Source organism: Aphelocoma coerulescens, chromosome 19 (genome assembly GCF_041296385.1).
Source record: "Aphelocoma coerulescens isolate FSJ_1873_10779 chromosome 19, UR_Acoe_1.0, whole genome shotgun sequence".
In the NCBI taxonomy this organism is placed as follows: domain Eukaryota; kingdom Metazoa; phylum Chordata; class Aves; order Passeriformes; family Corvidae; genus Aphelocoma; species Aphelocoma coerulescens.
Window position 1 is genome coordinate 9488880 of NC_091032.1, and position 20231 is coordinate 9509110.

The 20231-nt window shown below is 47.0% G+C and overlaps 1 long non-coding RNA gene across 2 annotated transcripts in view; it reads left to right on the forward strand.

Annotated features, from left to right (window-relative positions):
• Positions 1-20231, forward strand: part of LOC138120631 (uncharacterized) — a 129288-nt gene that overhangs the window by 2858 nt on the left and 106199 nt on the right. Inside the window, exons 2-3 of one of the 2 annotated variants that reach the window (XR_011155921.1) lie at positions 1967-2294; positions 2419-3164. The exons of the other annotated variant lie outside the window; for it this stretch is intronic. This is a non-coding gene — a long non-coding RNA (uncharacterized lncRNA). Of the gene's footprint in view, positions 1-1966; positions 2295-2418; positions 3165-20231 lie in introns of those variants that run through there. 2 annotated transcript variants of the gene reach the window in all.

The window sequence follows — 20231 nt, forward strand, 5'->3', positions numbered from 1 at the left end:
ACAGACATGGAAAAAACCTGGATTAAACTGTCACTCATTCACAATCTATCCAGGAAACTCATCCATGCCCCTACAGGTAGCTAGTTATCCCATCAGGAATTTCGTATTCTTGTCTGAATCCTGGAACACAAATTGCTCCAGCACTATGGGTCTGCCTTGATTAGGGTCTGCTGACACAGATGTCCCCAGCATGCGTTCCTAAAAAGCCTGCTCAAATAACTGCTTCTTTCCCCAAAGGGATCAAAGGTTGAGATGGTCTTTCCAGAGCTTTAGCCAGGCTGTGCAAAGCATCTGCAAAGTTTAATCCCTTAACCTTTCCTTCCCTCCCACCTTGTCTTTTTTGGGGGGAGGGGGGCTGGTATAAATGGAGTTTAAGGGTTTATATATTTTTTCTTTATAAAAACAGCTATTACTTGTGAAGAACCCCTGGAAAAGAAAGTGTAGCCTTGCTTTTTAGCCAAGAGACAGTTAGGTTTTGGCTGTTCTGTCAAGGATAAAGCCCAGAATGCCTCTGTACACTTGTGCAAATATCTAATGTTGACATCTTTTGCCAGTGGCTGTTGTGGCTTCTTTTTCCTTGATGAACCAAATCCTCTCGTGATGTGGCCTCTGAGCGCCATTATAATTAAAAGAATTAAAATTCAATTTGAGCTATTGTCGTTACACAATGCAAAGTTCAACACCACTGAAGGTTGATTTTATTGATTCCGTATTGGGCACTCCATGGAAATCAGTTACCTTGACACAAACATGGTATTGGCAGTAGAAGGCACAAATGGTCCAGCTCCAGCCCTTGCTCACTCTAATTTACTGTTAGCAGCACCTTTCACAGTTGAGGCAGCATTTCCATCTTAGAACATGTTATTTCAACATCACTTTGGTCCTGGAATTATCTCCAGCTTAAATAGCAATATAAGATTTACAGCCTTGGCAGAAAAATACATGTATGAGAGTTAAATGCTACAAAGCTTGTTAAAATTGCAGCTGTCAGTGGCAGCAAGGAACCCTGTTATTCCTGAGAGCTCATGTGGTTGTCTGGCTTTTTTCCCCCTTGCAGTCCTACTCTTCTGGCCTGCATATATCTATTTTCTTTATTTATTTTAATCGACAGACACAAAGTTTATCTGAATGTTTCCAAATCTGTTTCATTAAGAAACAACCAACTGTCACCATCAACTGTCTCTCTATTCAACACAATTATTTCCAAGAGACTGGATATTGACTTGAAATCAGCTCTTCTGAGTGTGAGATGCTTTTAAGCACTGATGAGAATTGTTCCTGCTCTCTGAAAGCGTTCCTCTAAGCAGAGCAGCTGCGGTTCCTGCTCGATGCAGTAACGCTTCCCTCGAACATGGCAGGGGCTGGGCACCGGGAAGGTTAAAGCTGCTGCGATAGGGTTGTGAGGAAACCTTTCTGGGAGGTAGGGCGGCACCTGGACAAGACGACCACGGAAAAGGTCACTCTTTGGAGCCATCTTTTCCGGTCTTTATGTGGGCGTTTTCAGTTCGGTGCAGAGGCATAAACACTGCTTTTCCCTCGAGTGTCTCTTTGCATCAGAGCTGTGTTGTGCTGCAGTTAAGTGCTAAATGACCGAGGAGTGAATGGAGGTGGGAGAGGATTCCTGGATAGCTCCCTTGCCTCCATGGGAGGCTCCATCCCCCTGTCCATGCGCTGGATCAGGAATCAAGGAGCGGCTTGTAAGGCTGAACCCCAACATGAGAGACACCAGAAGCTGCAGTTTGTGTGTGCCTGAGCTCTCTCTTCAGATGTGCCACCAGTCCTGTTGCACTGGTTTCCAGTCCTGGAGTCTTGTGCATTGTCCAGTCGCGATGACACCTAAACATCCAGGGCTTGTCCTCCCTTTGGTAGAAAACCTGGCCGGGAGCTTCCCTTGTGGAAGAGCCAAGGGCTGGATGATGGGGGCGCTGGGGTCTGCATGCTGTAAATCCGGTTCCTGCTTCTGCAGGCACACCTGGGGATGCGAGGGAGGTCAGCGCGGATCCGCACGGCTGATCTGGAGCGGGAGGTCCCCGGGGCTGAGAAGCGTCGCTGCTGGGATGGCGCTGAGCCAGGGGTGGGGCAGGGACGCCCCAGCTTGGGGCTCTTCACACCGCGTTCAGCACATCCCGGGCTGCGGCTGCTTCGGGGGAGGAAAAAGCTGCCTGGGAAGGAGAAGTGTTGCTGGTTGTTTTGACAGAAGTCGCAAACTGCCTGCGAAGACCTTGTCTGCACATTCTGTGACTGCTGCTCAGCTTATTGCTACCTCATTAGCAAGGAGACACCTAATTAGCGAGGCAAGCTGTTAATTATGTGTGTACTGCGTTAGCTTTAAAAATGCTTTTAGATGTTAAATATTTTAGTGATAAAGAGTGGCCGCTAAATTATTTTCTTTCTGTATGGATTTCTTTCCTCTGACAGAAGGGAACAAATCATGCACTGCTGTAACCACCACAGGCTGGGGAAAACCAACTGGATTTCTTCTGGTGGAGTTGGCACTAATGAACAGAAATAATTTTTTAAAATAAGATAAAATGGCAAAGACTTGGTAAGGTTAATAAGGTAGTGGAACACCCGTGTATCCAATCAGTCTTGATAAGAGAACAAAAGCTACATGTTTGCTAAAATAACTTTAAAAACAAATAACATTGACTTTCCACACCTAGTGGAGACCAAATTTTCACTTGCCTGCATGCCTGCTCTCCCGGCATGCTCGGACCTGTCACCGTTCCGGCTCTCCCCAGGACAGTGTGACTTTGATTTTTGACTGCTGGGCAATCTTTTTCATCAGATGGAGCTGGATTGCAAGGTGGAAATTAGGTGTCCCTGCATCTTCCCACTCCTCCAGCTCACATGAAAATTTTGTGTTGAGGACATGGATCCACTTCCTACCGGCCCCGCCGCGTGAGGCTTTGATTAGCAATTATTTCTGAGATATTAAAAAACACAATAGATGTTGCAGGGTTCTGGATTTTCAATTAGGATTAAGGGAAAGGAAGGGCTGTGGCCACAACTCAATAGTTGTTTCTCCATGTCAGAATGTGAGTTGGCACTGCCTTATGATCTGTGTGCTCATGTACCAACACTTTTGTGTGTTAACTGTGTCTCTTTGCATTGATTCATTGAATTCTGACTTTTATTCTTTTTTGGGGAGGGGGTGGAATAAACTAAAGCATACAGCACAAAGTGCTTTGTTCTTGATCTCTTAGCAATGTGTCTTTACCCTCACCCTGCTCCTCCCTTGTGTATGTGAGGTGGGATAGTAAAACTTTAGATTTAGCTTTAGAGAGGAATGAAACCACTTCGGCCATTACTGAATAAAGCTCAGATGTGACCTCGGACCTGCAGGACTGCTACATCTTTTGGCTGATGCCTTGCAGATGCATTGCAAACGTGCCACAAATGGCAGTGCCCTGGTGGCAGGACTTTAACTTCCCCAAAGCTGCTGCATTGGGTTCTTGAAAAACTTCTTAGGAACACATTCTGGAGCTGAGCTAATCCAGGATACTCAAACACTGCACAGCTGAAGACGTGCATTGCCTCTAGCTGTCAAATGACTGAGAATTAGAAATAGAAGCCAACACCTGGAAGTACAGCAGTCAGGAATGAGACAGGAGTGCAGAGGAATCTTGGAGGAGGTGCACAGCTTCTGGGGGACAGAGCAAGTACCCCACTGTGTGCAGCTGGGAGGGCTGCCAGAGCTCTCCTGGAACAGTTCTTCAGACAGACAAAGCACAGTGGGGTGATATCTTTAAAGTAAGTGTCCACTCTAATATTTCAAAAGGACCTTTGGGTAAGGAAAAATAAACCTCTCTGTGCACAGTTTGTCTTGGGGTGAAGCTAGAGGCGAAGAAGAAATACTTGGGGCTTCTACCACTGATTGCACTATGGGTTTAAATTCCTATTTGATAGTCAATAAAGACAAATTACACTCAAAAATAGGCTCTGTAGAGGAGTGAGCTGGCAGTTTGCAGAAGGGGGTGTGTGGGATCTTAACGTGCAGTCGCTTGTAAAGGCTGGGGAAAAAAATTTTCAACTGCACATTATCTGAGTGAGCTTCCATATTTTACCATGACACCAACTCCGAGACTCATTTCCCTGGGTTAAGTAGTGTGGGGTGAAGTATCTGCCTCCGTGCCTCTCCCGATCCATCTGCTGCGGGATCCTGGGCATTTAACCTGGAGCGCCTGCTGATGTATGACCAAATCAGAGAAAAGAGGCCGCGCTGTTTAACCCTCTCCCTTTGTAGCTGCACTTAATGAATGTCACACAGGCCCACTATAGAAATGATGGAACATCCATTCTGGCAGCAGGAACAGAGCCCACCGTGCAATGATATGGTGAAATATGCTGAAAATATTCACAGGAGCCCGGGAACATAAACCCATGATTATTTTTTTCCCTTAAATCTCAATATTTTAGCCAGTTTCTCCCCCCACACTGTAAAAGTGCAGTTCTAAACAACATCTACTTTTTTTGAGGGGAAGAGAACTCTATTTTCTTTCTAATGTGGCTGTACCAAAATTGCTGACTTGTGCTAACCAAAATGTAATTATGTTTTCTGCGCAGGTCTTTTTGTCTTTCTAAAAAATGTCTTATAAATAAGATCGCAGATCTTAATGACTAAATCCAGTATTTCCTGGGCTAAATTCAAAGGTGATAGAAGTAGGGCTATGCCTTTTTCAGCAGAATTCTTCATGTGCAGGTGCGCTGTCTGCTGGCTCAGTTCTTCTCCCCTCACTCATGGGGAGTCTCAGGTGGATTTAAAGAAAATTCACTCCTTGCTGAGAAGTTTTTGCTCAACATCTTGGAGGCAGCATGAGTGAGCTGTGAGGGAACAGGAGGAGTTTGTAGTTGCAAAGTTCCTCTTGCCATGAACTGGAAGAGTTTCATCCTCATTCCTTGTATGCATCTTTTTCCCCTGACCTCTCTTTTTCACCTTTTCTGAATACAGTCTATGTTTTGCTTCTTCTCACCTCTAAACCTTGCACCACATCTCTTTCTTTTGGGCTTCATTCAGGGAGAGAGAAGAGAGAGAAACTTGCTCATTGTATGACTGTACAAAACCTCCTTCAGTGGCTTCTGTTTCCCTAAACCACTATCATTCACCAGCCTAATTTAAAAATAAATAAATCAGGGGTTTTGTTGCTTTAGAAAGAGAATATAAATTTGAAAAGCTGGTGGCTAATTACTTCTGTGAGACTCAGCTTCCTGCTGGCAGCAAGTGCCTGTCAACTGTTCTGTCAAAGACTCATGTAATTGTCTGCATGTCCCTGTTAGAGGATGCTGTGTTCCAGGGAGGCGTTTTCATGGAATTGCTCCCCAAATAAGGACACCAGCACCCTTGGGTGCCTCGGAGTGCTTTCCTAGTTGATGTACTCTCAATTTACGAAGACTGTGTTCACATTGGAACAGGGAGACCAGGAGAAGCTTGGATCTCAACCTTTGCTTTTCCAAGATAATCAGCAAACAGTGCGTGTGTGTGTGTGAACACGAGGTGTGTAAATAAATGGAGGCAATACCATCTCTGGGACCTTCATTTCACCCAAGCTATTGAATCATCTCATCATAACTGCTTGTTATTAACCAAGTGGCATAATTCCAACTTAAACTTCCCCTTTGTTTACTAGAGACTTGCTGAGGAGCCTGTGCTGAATACTTAATTTTCAACCTTCTAACTCTGTGTATTCATAGGAGGACCAAGCAGTGTTTAACTCAAAGATGGAGAGCTGGGTGTGAACTTCAGCTTTATTCTTAAAAGAAAGTTCCAGGTCTGTGTTTTAACAGAGGAAAAACCTTGTGAACACGATCCATTTGAATATTGGATGATGAAAAACCAGGAGGCACAATTTCTGATATTTACATACACTTTAAAGTGCCAAATTGTTCATTCTTTTAACTTTCACAGACTTTCCTCAGGAAGCACAGGGTTTATAATGTCTGTTTCCCCCAGTCTATCAAATTAGTAGCGTAGCTCCAATGGAACCTTGATTTCTGTTCTGATGCACTAGGCAGGAACTTGGCCTGTTGGAAATGTACAGTGTCCGAAATACCATTTTTGCCATTGTTAGAAATTCCTGCTGACATTAATACAGAGGTCCTGGCTCTTTTGCTGAGTCAAAAAGGGAAAATACCCCAAGTGTGGAGCCTGTAGGGATGGTTTTAGTCCGGTGTAACTCGGAGGAAATGTTTCAGCCTTCCTATTAAATGCCAGGGAGATGAAATAGTGTCTACATCGAGAAGTTTAGGGTAAGCAGCCAAGCTCTAAGGGCTGTTAGTCCCCGGAGAACCAATTGCTTGCGTGGAACACAGGATAAACAGCCCACGTGAACGGGCAGGGAGGGAGCCTGGCTTTTGGGATCACAATCTCCTCCTGCTGCTTACAGGCAATTCCATGAGTGCAAAACCAGGAGAGGAAAGTGTCCCACCCTTTTTCTAGAGTGAAGAAGATGTGAAAGCAAGCTGTTAATCACACACGCTGCTGCACATCTTAATATTTAAAATTAGGATGGAAAGGTGGCTGTGCCTTGGAGGCTGAAGGGCTGTGCTTGGAAAAGCAACAACAGGTTTGTGAAGCAGAGTGAGGGCAGGGAAGCTCCTCATGGAACAGGGCTGCTGGCAATTCGCTATGGAAATGAGAGAAGGGTAGTAAAGGCACCTCAATAAATTAATTTAGATGTTTAAGTGATGCTGTTAATCCTTTCTGTAAACAGGGCTTTAACAGCAAGCGCTACCTGCGCTTTCTGTTTTCAAACGCTCCTCCCCGGCCCTGCCTCTCCCTGGTGGAGAACCACTAACCTGATTAACATATGAAATGAAGCAGGACCCGGTGCTATCCCTGCGCATTGCTGCTTCCTCCTGGTGTAGGAGCAAGTTCCACATTCCCAGTTACAGCCATCCTTCACCCTCCCAACCCAGAACATCCGTGTTTTCTGTGCGTTGTGCCATGTGACAGAGAACAACCGCAACCTTCAGATTTCGGGTTCTTAGTCTTCCAGAAAAGGATTTTCCTTTGAAAGCCTTTAACTTTTCGATTCCCTCACGCTGTGTGTCCTTATCTCCCTGCACAGTTTTTGTTTCACCCTCTCGCGGCACAACTCTGCGAGCGCTCAGTTAAACACAGAGCCGCTCGCACCCCATCCTCCCCACCCCGGGCAGCCTTGACAGAATGGGTGCCCCAAGATAAATAGGCACCTTCTGCACGGAGCTGAAAATCGAACCGTCCCCGTGCTCATCTGGAGCTGAATAGATTGTCACAGAGCCTGGGGACAAGGGCAGCGGCGCGGGGGGGAGCGGGCCGGGCCCCGCGCTCTGTGCCTGAGCGGGGCCAGCGCTGCTGGGCTGAGCCCTGCCGGGAGCCGGGCTGGGGAGCGGCACCCGGCTGAGCCCGGCACCCGGCTGAGCCCGGGCTCTGCTCCGGGCATCTGCGGCCGTGCTGGTGCACGGCGGGGACCCCGGGGGCTGGGGGAGGGAGAGGAGCGAGTATAAATCATTATTGGCGAACATCTCAGCTCTTGAGCCAGGCTGTCGCTTGCTGCTGCTCGTGGTGCAGCCCAGACATAAATCATAATTCCCCTACAATAGATCCTTTTGCAGCCGCCATCAGGAAAAGTGTGTTGGTTTTATCGATTTTTTGACACCAGGGCCCTGGCAACGGCCGCTCTGAATCATTATGAAATGAAACTGATTAGGAATTCATGGAATACTAAATAAACTTTACGAGCCTGTTGTAAGTTTTTTGATGCATGGGGAGCGGAAAATGAAAACTAATGATATAAAAATTACACAGCGTGCTGAGTATTATTATACTGCTATTGATTTGTTTCAAACTGTACATCAAAATCGAAGTGTGCTGGGTGTGCTTGGCTGCAAGGCTGATGCTCAAAAGCTTTTGAGGTTGGTTTTTTTTTTTAATGCTGGCTCCAGCATTTTTTGCCAGTTGGAGGAGGCTGTGCCACTGCAGGATTGCTCAAGTGCTCCCTGCACCTGCCTGTCCTCCTGCAACCACCCTCTGCATGGTGATCACGGATTTGATTCTCCCGTTTGCACGGGGATTCTCCCGAGACAAAAATACATTGACGAGGATTTTAGCCTAAGTGGATAACTCCCCCCACACACTGCTGCTCCAGGGAATTTTACTTCTGTTCCTTAATAGCCAACGTTGTGAGGGAAGCCCAAGACACTTGACAAACATTTATGCAAAACTGCACAAAGGGATCATTTGTTCTGCCACTAACTGCAGCCACCTCGGGAGTGAAGGGGAACAGCTGGTTGTAATGCTGCCCATCGCTTTGGGTCAAGAACAGATAACTTGCCATTTTTAAAACTTTTCTTTCTACAAACAGACAATTTGTAACATGATCGTAATAGCCCTGTCCAGACTTAAAATCAATGGAAATAATGAGTGGAATCGAGGTGATCTATTTGCTTTTTTTGACAGCAGAATTTAGCAAAATTAAGTAAGGGGGAAAAAAGGTAAAAAGGCTGGGATTGTTTCAGTGTCACCATGAGACAAACTGCTGAATAAGAGCAGGGGGGCGTGGTTAGATGTAGTGCTGGTGGTGTCGTTGCGCGTTTCTGTTGGAATGAAAAGGATGCTCAGCTGCAGATTGCCCTGCTAGCCGGGGAAGGTCTCTGTCCTGGCTGGACCAAAGTGGTTCTGTATTGCAAAGTGCCCACCCTGGCTCTCCTCTGCAGGCAGGATGCTGGAGGATGCTGCAGCAGGTCATTTTATGATTTTCTTTAGGAAAAAAACCCTGCCCTGAAGTAAATATCTTTCTTCTTCATGGCATCCGTTCTGCTTGAGTTCCATGTGTTGCAAGAAGAGCAGTGGGACACGTGCAGCTGTGTCCAAAGCATTATTGGGGAGAAGCTTTTTGTCATTTGAGTGCAAAAGCAAGGTCAGATTTAGAAAAGTCTTCTGGTCTAAATGGATTTGGCAGGTGGTGGGAGCAGCAGTAACAACTAAGGCTGTAACAGAGCTAAGCAGGTGCAGAACCAAACCTCCTTCCCCCTGCAAAATGAACACCAAAATTAACCACTGCTGGCGTGGGCACAAACCCTGTGGCTGCAAAGAGCTTCGGTGTCCTCAGCTGTGGGGAAACACTTGAGCTGTGCAGGACGTTGCAAAGTCTGTGGCTTTGTGGTTTTGGGAGTCTTGTGAGCACAGCTGGAGCAGGGCTGTAGTGACATGATGGGGTTTCCTGGGGAGAGAGCAATCCCAGGGCTGAGAGTGTTTCTGAAAGTCCCCTGCCAGGGCAGGAGCTGTTTTTGTAAGTAGGTGACTCTATCATGATGGCTGATTGTGATGTCCCATGGCCTCAGCTCCCTGAGGTGGGGTCCTGAAGGGCTGTGGCCACTGCTGTGGGGTCATCTGGCAGCTGAGCTGAGCTTAATGCAGGGGACTTCTTAGGGTCAGCTCTATTTCTAGCTACCTGTGCTGGTGATCATCTCTGGCCTAAGCACATTGCCTGTAAATGAAAATGTAATACTGGTGAGCAGGGAGAAAATCCAACGGAATCAGGAACAAGAGAGGAGGAGAAAATTTAAGCAACTGGAAATAAGCTGCTGATCCACAGAGGGCTAAGCTGCCGTGTCCCTCGGTAGTCCCCCGAGACTTTCTGTAAGTAAACCTCATGCAGCTCCTTCTGTGTCTGTGACAAACTTGGATGTCAGTGCTCCAGGCTGCACATTGAGCACCAGCTTGGAAACTGGGATCTCCAGTTCTTCATCCTACAAACAGATCCTTGAGCTCCTTTCTCTTCCCAAGCACAGAGAGCTGAGCTGCAGGGTGTTAGTGGTGAATTTGGGTGTGCTTTGGGCCAGGAGGGCTTTGGTTAGGGAAACTGTGCCTGCAGCCACCGTGGTGTTGCCCATGCCACTCTGCTGTGCTTCTCACATGTGGGCTGGAGACAAAGAAGCTGTTAGCTTCAAATTCCCTGGAAAACAAACGTGGGGTGTAAGGCTGAGCAGCCTTATTTATTTGGAAAACAAACCCCTTATTTCCAACAAGTAATGTTACTTCAAGCGTGAGCTCCTGCTTCTGGTCCATGTCTGAGCAGTCTGGGAATTAAAAATACATTACATTGTAAATGAATATAGCATGTATTGAAGAGAAAACAGCTTTAGTGTTTCCCACCAGGGCTGTGTTTAACTGCATCCCAGACCTTGTGCAGACCCCGGGGTAGCTCAAGGAACTCCTGCACGTGGGGAGAAGGCTCTCAATTCCCATCCTCCCAAGCCCTGCCTGGTCGCAGCTTGCCACAGACTCCCATAAATTCTTCGGCAGCTGTGGGCTTGTTACCATAATCTGTGGACATTTGGATGTTTTGTGTGATGCAAACAGGGAATGATCTCAGCTGAAGGCAGTTTTGTTTTCCTCGCTCGCGGGGCGATAGCCGCGCCCGCTCTCTGCGCCTCGTCAGCGCGGGCGCTGGGGATTTTTCTAAGATATGTATATTGAATTTAGATTTGTGCTCTTAGTACCTTCACTCATTCATTCAGAGCCATATTGACTACATAAATTGAGTGTTACAAGTAAGAGAGAGTTTAACCATTATTTTCTCAGTGATTTGATTTAATGGCCTGGCTGTTTTGGCCATTACTTCTGGCTTTTCATTTGCATGGATTCTTGGCTCTGCTGATTAGCATGTTTTTTATATTTGCCATTTAATTTTTTTTCCTCTTTTGGAAAGCTGAGTGTTTCATAATTAAATAAATTCCTGCATCTGTTTTGTATCTTCATACAAACACACGTATATAGTACTATATAAATGTTACATATATTTTTTCCCCCACCTCTGCTGATTAAACGGAGTTAAACGCAGCTGTCTGTGTGACAGGAATATTGTGTACAGTGTGTGGAGTGATATACAGGTCACTATATTACTGATGAATAAAAGTTTCCTCCTAAGGCAGCTGCTGCAGATTACTTAGTGCTTGACATGGCGTGTCTTTGTGTCACTGTTACCGGGCGAAATTAAATCAGAACAGGAAAATATTAATTTAAAGTAGGGGATAGAGGCCGCTCACTTCCAATTACTCTCTACCCTGTCAGCTTTATATGGGCGCAAACAAGGAAGGAGGCTGGATTAATTGCTTTGGACTCTGCCCCACTACAGGCCCAATTATAGAAACATATTGGCTCCCAGCACTATTATATACACTGCTGTGCAGGAAATTGTGTGAAATTTTAACGGATTTCAGACGTAATAATAGAGAACACGATTCAGGACAGCATTAGCAGGCTGGGTGGAATCTTTACGGATGGGTTAAGGTTAAGCTGTTTGGGGGTCCTTTGTGTATTAAAGGATCATCTGGTTAACCCATGTACTGGGAGCTTTTGATACTGGCCTGGGAGCAAACAGAATAAAAACATTCATCCTCTGACAACAAGGAGCTAAATCCTCAGTTGGAATGAGGGCAGGAACATGCAGTGTGAGGCTGGGGAGCGCGGGGCTGAGGAAGAGCCATGCACGGCAGCAAACACGGTGGTGGTGGGAGGTGCTCTTTAGAAACCACCCCTGGCTGGTGTCAGCTTGGTGTGAGACCCACCTGCAAAGCCTGGGTCAGAACAACCAGGGTGAACAGCACTGGCATCTGAAATGGGCACGGGATGATTGTTTGGAGGCGGTTGTAGGAGTAGTACTCAGTTGAATATTTTAGTTAGAATTTGTTCAGACTTTGTTCATCTCACCGTGAATTCCACCCGCTGTTTCACTCCTTTTTCTGTATTCAAACCCATGTGTTGTAAGCACTTGGTAATTTATGTGCCAGATCAAGGGACTTACTCCAAAGCCAGAGGAACTCTCAGGACTCCTGAATGTCCTGTCAAGGTCCCTGTGTGTGCCCATGTGTGGAGTGTTGCACATCCACCATGGGCTGGTGGCTTTCTAAGACATTTAAGGTATTAAAAGCGCGTAAAGAAATTCTATTGGCTCTCTGCTTCCTGCCCAGACAAAAGTGCTGAAGTCATTGAGTAGAAGCACCTTTGATCTCCTGCCCACCAACAGTGTTGTGGATTTGGTTTCACAAGAGCCCAGCTCTGCAGAGTGAGAGCAAACTGCGAGTTTAGCAAGTGTCTACCACGCTTCCCTGTCAGCCCCAGAAGAAGCTCTGCAGTCTTTGACTTTGTGATCTTTCAAACCATGTGACACTTCACAGCATTTCCTCTTCCTTGCTTGGGGTATGTCAGTGACAACTGCTGAGGATTTTGGGGGGATGTAAGAGGAGGGACAGCTGGTTGGATCATAACTGAGGTAGATCTGGGTTTCGTTGGACTGGTTTTCAGCTGGTTTAACTGGGTTAGATTGTATGGACTCTAGAAAGCCACGTGGATGAAAGCACAGAGCCCTAAAGAACATGAAGTGCAACTTCAACTCTTCCTGCCTCTTGAAGTATTCAGAGAGGGACGTTTAGGGAATCCCAAGAGCATTAGGAATGGGAATTTGTCTTAAGACACGATATCTGACAGCAAGTGTGATGGGACTGGGGAGTTCTCTCCCTCTGGATGGGAGCACTGTGTCAGTGGGGGCTCAGGCTGGAGGCAGCCCCATAACCTGGGTCAGGGGCTGCTCCCTTGGCTCTCTCCTCAGCGTGGCTTGCACATCAATGTCAGTCTGTGCCTGTGAATGGGCTACAATAAAAGTGTTACAATGGGGGTGGTGATTTAGGGTGGCCAGGGAAATGCATAAAGAGCCGTCTGGAGGATCCAGGGTGGCAGAAGCAAAGTAAATTCTCACCAGGAATGGTTTTTGAATGGCAGAATCTTTGCTGTTTTGTCTGAGGAAAGTCCATTTAGCTCCTGGATGATTATTTGGAGGGAAGCTGCATCTCCAGCTCAAGTCCTTGCCTCCCTTTGGTTCTGCTCCCTGTTCAGAGAGCCAGCAGGACCTGCAGAAGCCTCCAAGTGTCACTTTTATATTTTCAGTTTGTGCTGGTTTTAAACCAGGAGGGGTGAAGGACTGAATTTATGATGTCTGGTTTGGGACATCTATTTTTGTTCCCTCTAACTGATTGTCTTGTAACCATGCCTGTTATGAGTGGGGAGCGCTGTATATAGAGCAATGTATAGCTATAAATCTCAGGGGACACGTGTGGAATCTTATCACAACCAAGTGACACTGGAAATTCTTTTGGCACAGAAGGCATGCTGGTATGGTGATCTGGGGAGGAGGGGGATGCAGGGGAGGCTGAGGTGGTCCAGCTTGGCCTGAGGTTTCCATCCCTTTGGAAGAGCAGGGAGAGTGCTGGAGGCCAATGCCAACGGACTGCAGAGTCTGCCAAGGGCAGCTCCTGCTGCTGCCGTGGTCTGTCCCAGCTGAGAACTGGTGTTGACATAAAAACCTTTGGTATTGACCCAAAATCCTGTGGTATTGACCCCATCTGAGAGGGCTGTGGGGAGTTTTAGACGGTACTTCCAGCAGATCAGTGGCTCCATCAGGATGTGGGCCCTAAACTGCTGGAAGAGCTTCCCTCGCTGCTGGGTCAGTGGGGTCTGAGAGCTTTCCATCCCCAGGGCAGGTCACCTCTGCCTTTCTGGCTCGGGGTGCCAAAGTGGTACCAATGCAGTGGTACCAATACCTCTGGAAATGAAACACAAGGAGAGAAGGTGCAGATGGCTGCCATGTGATGGGACAAGGGATCACAGCAAAGAGTGACCACGCAGTGGCTGTTTGGCAGAGCTGTCTTCCATCCATGTCCCCTGGAGTCCCTGGGAACCTGAGACACACTTTGCCCTTTGAGTGGGAGCCACTTTGCTGGTTACAGTAATTATCAGCTCCTTTAATTTTTTTTTCTAGAAGCTTGTAAGAATTGGTTGGTTTGGGGGGAAAAAAAATTAAAGTGTTGCCTCTAAAGCACATGAGATGGATTTACCACTGATCTTCTGAACAGAAAGACTTTAAAGGAGCCTGTGGAGCTGCAACAGCACGGAGGGGGTTAATACTCTGCTCTGTTGGTTTTGACTAGGGCCCACGGTTTTACTGCAGCAGTAAAGTCACTTTCCTTTTATGTTTAAAAGCCAGCAAGGAAAAATTGCAATTACAAAGACAACTAAAATCTTCACTGGTACTCAACAAGGTAATCAGTTCAATTGATTTTTTTTTCCCTAGCCAGAAAAGTATTTAAAGTTAAATTCTATCTGTGATTTTTATATGGAAAAAAAAAAATCTGTTCTCTGAAATGCTTTCTGGTTTTAAAAATGCTCTATTTTATTTGCCCTATAAATGCAAACTTATAAAATGTGATAAGGGATCTTTCTCTTCTCCCTGCACAGACAAGACCTGAGAGAGCTCCCTGCTATCCCTGCATGGCTGCCAATTGCACAGACAGATATCACTCCATTAGTCATTAGCATCTAAATCATCCCACTTCTCATTCAGGTTTACTGGGCTGTGATGGCTACTGGATTCATAGGACACCTGAGCCAGGTCTTTTGTACAAGGTCTCCTGGAGCAATTGATTGTAAAAAGACAGCAGGAGAGCAAACCACTGGTTTCTGTGCCCTTTTGAGCAGGGAGGATGGGCTGTGCTGCCATGTGTTTTCTCTATGAATTATTGAAGTTTTTTTCTTCTTGAAATACTGTAGGAGGATTGAGTTTGTGTTGTGCATAGTAGTGCAACACCCCAGTGCAAAAACACTGTGAGGATTTTTGGGAAAAAAGTAAACTACCCACTTAATTTTCAGGTGTGATACAATAGGAGCATCCCTTCCCTCTCTTTCTGGAGTGTATGGGGGATGGGGATAAAGGAGCTCCACGGCAGAGCAGCTCCATTAGAGGTCTGTTCTTGGGGCATTATAATTAAAATGGTAGTTAATAATATAGTTAAACTTGTTCTTTGTAGAACCGAAGTCTTATTTACATGGATCAGGCTTCAAAATCTAATGTGTGGATATGGCTTAAAAATTACTGGGGAATTCAAGGGGGTTTAATAACCAGGTACTCTGGAGCATCTGGGCTGGGCAGTACCTGGGCTGCCCTGTGCCCGTGGTTTTTATGACACGTGTATCTTTGCCTAGGGGTCAGAAGGTGCCTTTCATGTTGAGGGCTACAAAAACCCAACTGACAAACAAACAAAAAACCCAACCACTTAAGTCCTTGGAGCTTTCTAGGCCAGGGAGAGAAGCAAATGAAAGTGGAAAGCAGTCTGTGATCCAGCACTTGCTGTGTGATTGGGGAGAATCCATGAGGAGAGAAAGGAATGCCCATCACGTGTTCATTTTCACTTGATGTTTTTAGAGGAAGTGGCTGGCTTTCCATGAGTACGCAGCTTTGGGGGTCAGCCCTCCCAGCATCCTGTGCCATTCCTTTGCCTACATTACAAACCTTCATTACAAGCAAGCTCCCGTAAATTCCTGGCAATGGTATCCTTCCCAAGCCCTCGGGCTACAGGGATCTTTAGTCACTTTGGATTGGACTGGATTTGAAAATAGGTCCCTAAGGTGAAGGGCCAATACATCAAACCAGTAAATCATGTTTTATACCAACTCCTAATAATGAATGAAGTGCCATTTCATACAATACCTAAGTTAGGATTTTATTGATTAACTCTCATCTTGGTGTTCCACCCAAATCTAAGATATATTGCCTGCTGTAATTTTTACATTAGTTGTCAAATTCATCTTGTCTTCCCAGGGTTATGATGTGTACGGAGCAGACAATAAAAACCATCACAGTTTCAGTGTTTATCTAATGAATATACACAGGCCAGAGAGATTAATAATGATTTGATAGGCAGAGCCAAGAGGCAGGAAATGCCTGTGTTCAGGGCTGGAGCTGGGACCAGGATTTCAGATGAAGGTGAGGGCTGGAGGAGGATGATGCTCACTTGTCTTGGCCCCACGCCTCCCTCCTCCCCTGCCAGGCTGTAATGGATCAGGGGAGTCTCAGGGAAGCAAAGACAATGATTTTTTTGTGCATAACGTGAAGGATCAATGGGGGAAAGGCTGCTGGTAAACACTAAACTAATCCTCTGAATGATTTGCCAAGGCAGAGCTCTGTGCTGGTGCTCAGAATCCAAACGAACCTGTGCCTGCTGGCATTTCACCCTGGCGTTCCTGTCCAGTGGAAAGAAATATTTTTGGGATCTTCTTCTTTATGTATTTTCTGGTTAATAACCACTCCAGGTGTTGAGCAGAGCCCTTGACAGTACTTTCCTGGTCCTCCCCAGAATCCTACACCTTCCTTCGGGATGCGGCGTGGCCTTTGAGGCTTCCCCCAAAGGCAGAGGTGGCCGCGGTTGTGACGGGAGAGGGAGCCCTTATCCCGGGCATGGCTCCGGCCACCGCTGTCCCCCGGGGCTGCGGCCACCCCTGCTGCCGGCCACAGCTGGAGGCTTTGCCTCCGGGCACCTGGGGAGAGGAGCATATGAGCTCCCTTGCTGGAAGCTCGTGGGATTCAGCCTTAAATCCCTGCGAGCCTTGGTGCTCCGGTGTGTGAAACGGGGAGATTTGCGGCTCTCCGGGAGAGGGGCAGGGGCGGCTCGCTCTGTTCGCTGAAGCACTGGGCTGAAAGGCGCTGGGAAAGTGCAAAGGGCTGCAGCGTCTGCTGAGCACAGCCCGGCCGGCACGCTCCGCTTCCTGCGGGAGGACGCGTCCGGAGCGCAGGGATGCGGGGCGGAGAGGTTTTCATCCGCCGCTCGCACCGGCAGGGCTCGGTGAGGTAAATATGCGCTGTTCTGCCGGCTGCGGGCTGCCCGGAATGTAACGAGCATTAAAGAGAGCAGCGATGTGCTCAGGGGTGCAGGGGGAGCAAAGCCCAGCGTGTGCTGAGTCAGGCTGACCTCGGGCTCAGAGCCAGGTAGCCCCTCGCTGTTCCTGCTAGCCACGGCAGCCCCCAGCTGAGCTCTCCATCATCCTCCTGACCTAGCAATGCCTTTGCCAGTCTGATACTCGCTGCAGTTTGAATTGTGAACTCCTCAGGGCAAGCACTTTCCCTCTGTTTCCCGATGGCAGCAGGGACAGCAGAGTCCTGAATGGGGCTATGATGTTGGGCAGGTGACTTTTCCAAGCATCCCGTGCCAGTCAGATCTCCAGCCAGGTTTGGTGCATGTCACATTTTACATCCCAACCCGTCTATTACCCAAACAAGCAGTCAGATCATAACCTGTTGAAAAATCTGTTTATTAAAGAGAGTAACGAAGCCTCAAAACAAATGTCCCCGTGCCTCCCTTTCTTCCCCTTCGGTCCGTGATCGCATTTTTCTTTTATACATCCCAGCATGAAACAGTAACCCATTACAGCACAAAGCAAAACACCACTTATCTAATCTCGGCTATAATACGGGATAGGCCCCGAGTAGGAGAGGGGCTGCAGCCAGAGCCAGGAGCGGAGCTGGCTGGCAGAGGACAATGGATCGCTGCAGATGCGGATTGAGTGAGACAATTGAACCAATTATACTATTCCGGGCACTTCAATGAGATCGCAGAGCATTTCCTGAGCTCTGGTAGAAGTAATCAGCATTCCTATTCATCTCTGCCCCATCCTGCCTGCCCTGCGCTGTGCAGAATGCAGCTCCTGCACTTGTGGCCCTCGGACAATTCCCCGGCACGCTTTGCTCCCCTATCTCACTCTTTGTCCTGGTCAGAATTTAAAAATCACTAATTACTTTTTTCATCCCCTCTATCTGAGCTCACGTAATCATTTTACTTGAATAAGTAATATTTTTGAGTCTCCCATTGAAGTGTTTGGTCCTGTCTGGAAGCAGCTGGTTTTTCACCTCTGAAATTGCTGCATTTTGGCATCTGCTGGAGGGAGCTGCAAGTCAAACCTGAAGCTGGTGGGCACTTTGCAAAGTGCTTTGTAACACTTTGGGTGAGAGGAAGCAGAATGACCTGTGCTGTTTCCTTTTAGCACCGTTTAAGCTGTAAAACCAGCCAACCAACTCTCTTCCAAATGTTGGCTGCTGAGATTGACTGCACTCATGAAGATAACGGGGGAAGTATTTTTCTCTTAAGTCCACTGCTGTCCTAAATCAGCCCGGGATTCTGGAGGGCCGCTGAGCACCTCAGAACGCTCAGCATCCCAGCCAGGGACATAAAGACACCAGGCAAAATGTCACTTGAAGTGTTGCCTCTTCTTCAGCAGTAACTCTGCTCCATAAATGCAATTGATCTCCTGAGAGAGGACGGATTTCTTCAGCAAATGCAAGCTTTGTGAGGAAAAATATACGAGCTGCTGGGCTTGTGCTCCTTGTGTGTGTGCTCCAGATCCAAGGTCTCGGAGTGTCACAGCAACCGGGGGATCTGGGGATTGCTGTGTGTGGGGTTACACACTCCACATGGTGCTACAGGGCTGAATTAAAATTGTGGCCAGATTTAAAATCACTTCAAGCAGTTACTGCAATGTAAACTGAGCAGCGAGGGTTTATGTTTGATTTCATTCAGGTTTTTTAGTACAACATTGTTGCTGTTGTCAGAGGTAGGCTGGATCACGGCTTTAAACCAACACAAACAGGAAGTTTTGGTTCAAGCAGGTTTAAGTCTTGCCCTACCTGGGCTGTGAAGCAGCTGGAGCATCCTCAGCTCCAAGGACTATTTTGCAGGAGGGGCTGGGGGATGAGCATGTAATGGTAGGAGTTTTACAAGTGTCTAAAAACAGAAGCTTATAATGAAAGTGCTTCCTCAGCCATAACTATAGCGTGCTGGCATAATTGGAATGCTGAGTGGTGTGCTGGGCTTAGGAAGGTAATAAGAACTGCAATCAGTATTAAATAAAATGTATCTTCCTTTAGGGGAAATAAATGTATATTAAATCAAATATTCATGAATCCAAGTTAGTCTTCATACATTACACAAACAGTTTTTCAAAAATGCAGCTATCCTGAAGGCCGGGTGTGATGCGTGTGAAGGAGAAGGATTAGCTTGGAGCTGGGGAGAGGGAAAGGGCCTGGCTGGTCACCACCTGAAGGAACAAAGCCTTCTGGGCTCCACTGAGGTCTTGCCTGAACACCACATTTGAAAAGTGCTTTAAAATGTGCAGAAGTGTTAAAAGAAGCAAAACTGCCTCTTTACAATATTTATCATCCCCACCAAAAGCTGGACATCCACATGAGTCTTCCAAGAATGGAAACCTAAAAGGGGAGTGGGTTTCAGTTCACAGATATTTCAGTAAATGCTGATTCCCTGCCAAGGGCAGGACTGAGAGGATTCATTTGTCTGTCCTCAGGGTGGCTTTTTAACTCCTGTGAACTCGTGTTTTCCTGCCTGCCCTACACAGAGGGGAGGAGAACATCCTGCAGGAGAGGCACAGCAGAGCCCTCTCTTTCCAGCCAGACCGAGGACTGTCCTGCTGCCAACACCCTGGGATGAGGGAAAAACGTGAAAGACTCCAGCTTGGCACAAACACGCAGTGTGGATAGCACACACGTGTGAGCTCAGACCCCACAGGGCTGGGACAGCTTCCTGTTTCTCACCTGGACGAATCCTCTGTGCCAACAGGGGCTGATGTCCTGCTCAGCTCTCAAAAAGTGTTTCTTGTTTGTCACAAGAGGGCTCAAAGCTTCACAGCCTCGGTCCTGGTTTCAACACAGTGTGGCGCCAATTTGGCTAAAAGTGTGGGGCTGAAGGTGGTTTGATTTCATGCTTCTCAAGTCAGGCTGTGCTGTTAGCTAACACCTCTGTGTTTAGGAGCCGAGGTAGTAAAAGCTCAGGCTGGTAAAAGCAGGGGCAGATTTGTAGGTGTTTCCAGGAGAGTTTGTTAGTTTAATCAAATTGGACTCGTCTGGAGTTGTGTCAGCAGAATTCTTCTGTGCGGTTTATGAAATGTCAGTGCTTTTATCCAACAGCTACAATCAATTTGCTGTTTGATAAAATAAGCAAACACCTCCAGGCTGCATCCTTATCCCTGTCTGTATAAACAGAGGGGCAGGGAGACACGGGCATGCATTCTGTTACCTTCCTGGCGCGAGGAGGGTTTTGTTCCTGAAGGCTTCCAAAAGAGCGGCACACAGCTGTGGAGAGAGGGCTAATTTGTGTCATTTGCTGAAACCACTGGGCTCTTCCTCCCTGCTTGGGGAATTATTGATTTTATCACTCTCCGACCTTACACGTGTCACTGTCTTGTGCATGCTGGCCTGTAGGAAGTGCTGTCTACTGATTCACAGCTGAGGAATAATTCTGTTTTATTTGTGATTACTCTCCTATTTTCAGCTCATCACCCATGCGCTCTCGTTCTTTTTGCCACGCTTAAATCTCCAGGAAAAATGTACCAAATAATATAAACTACCCAAACAAAG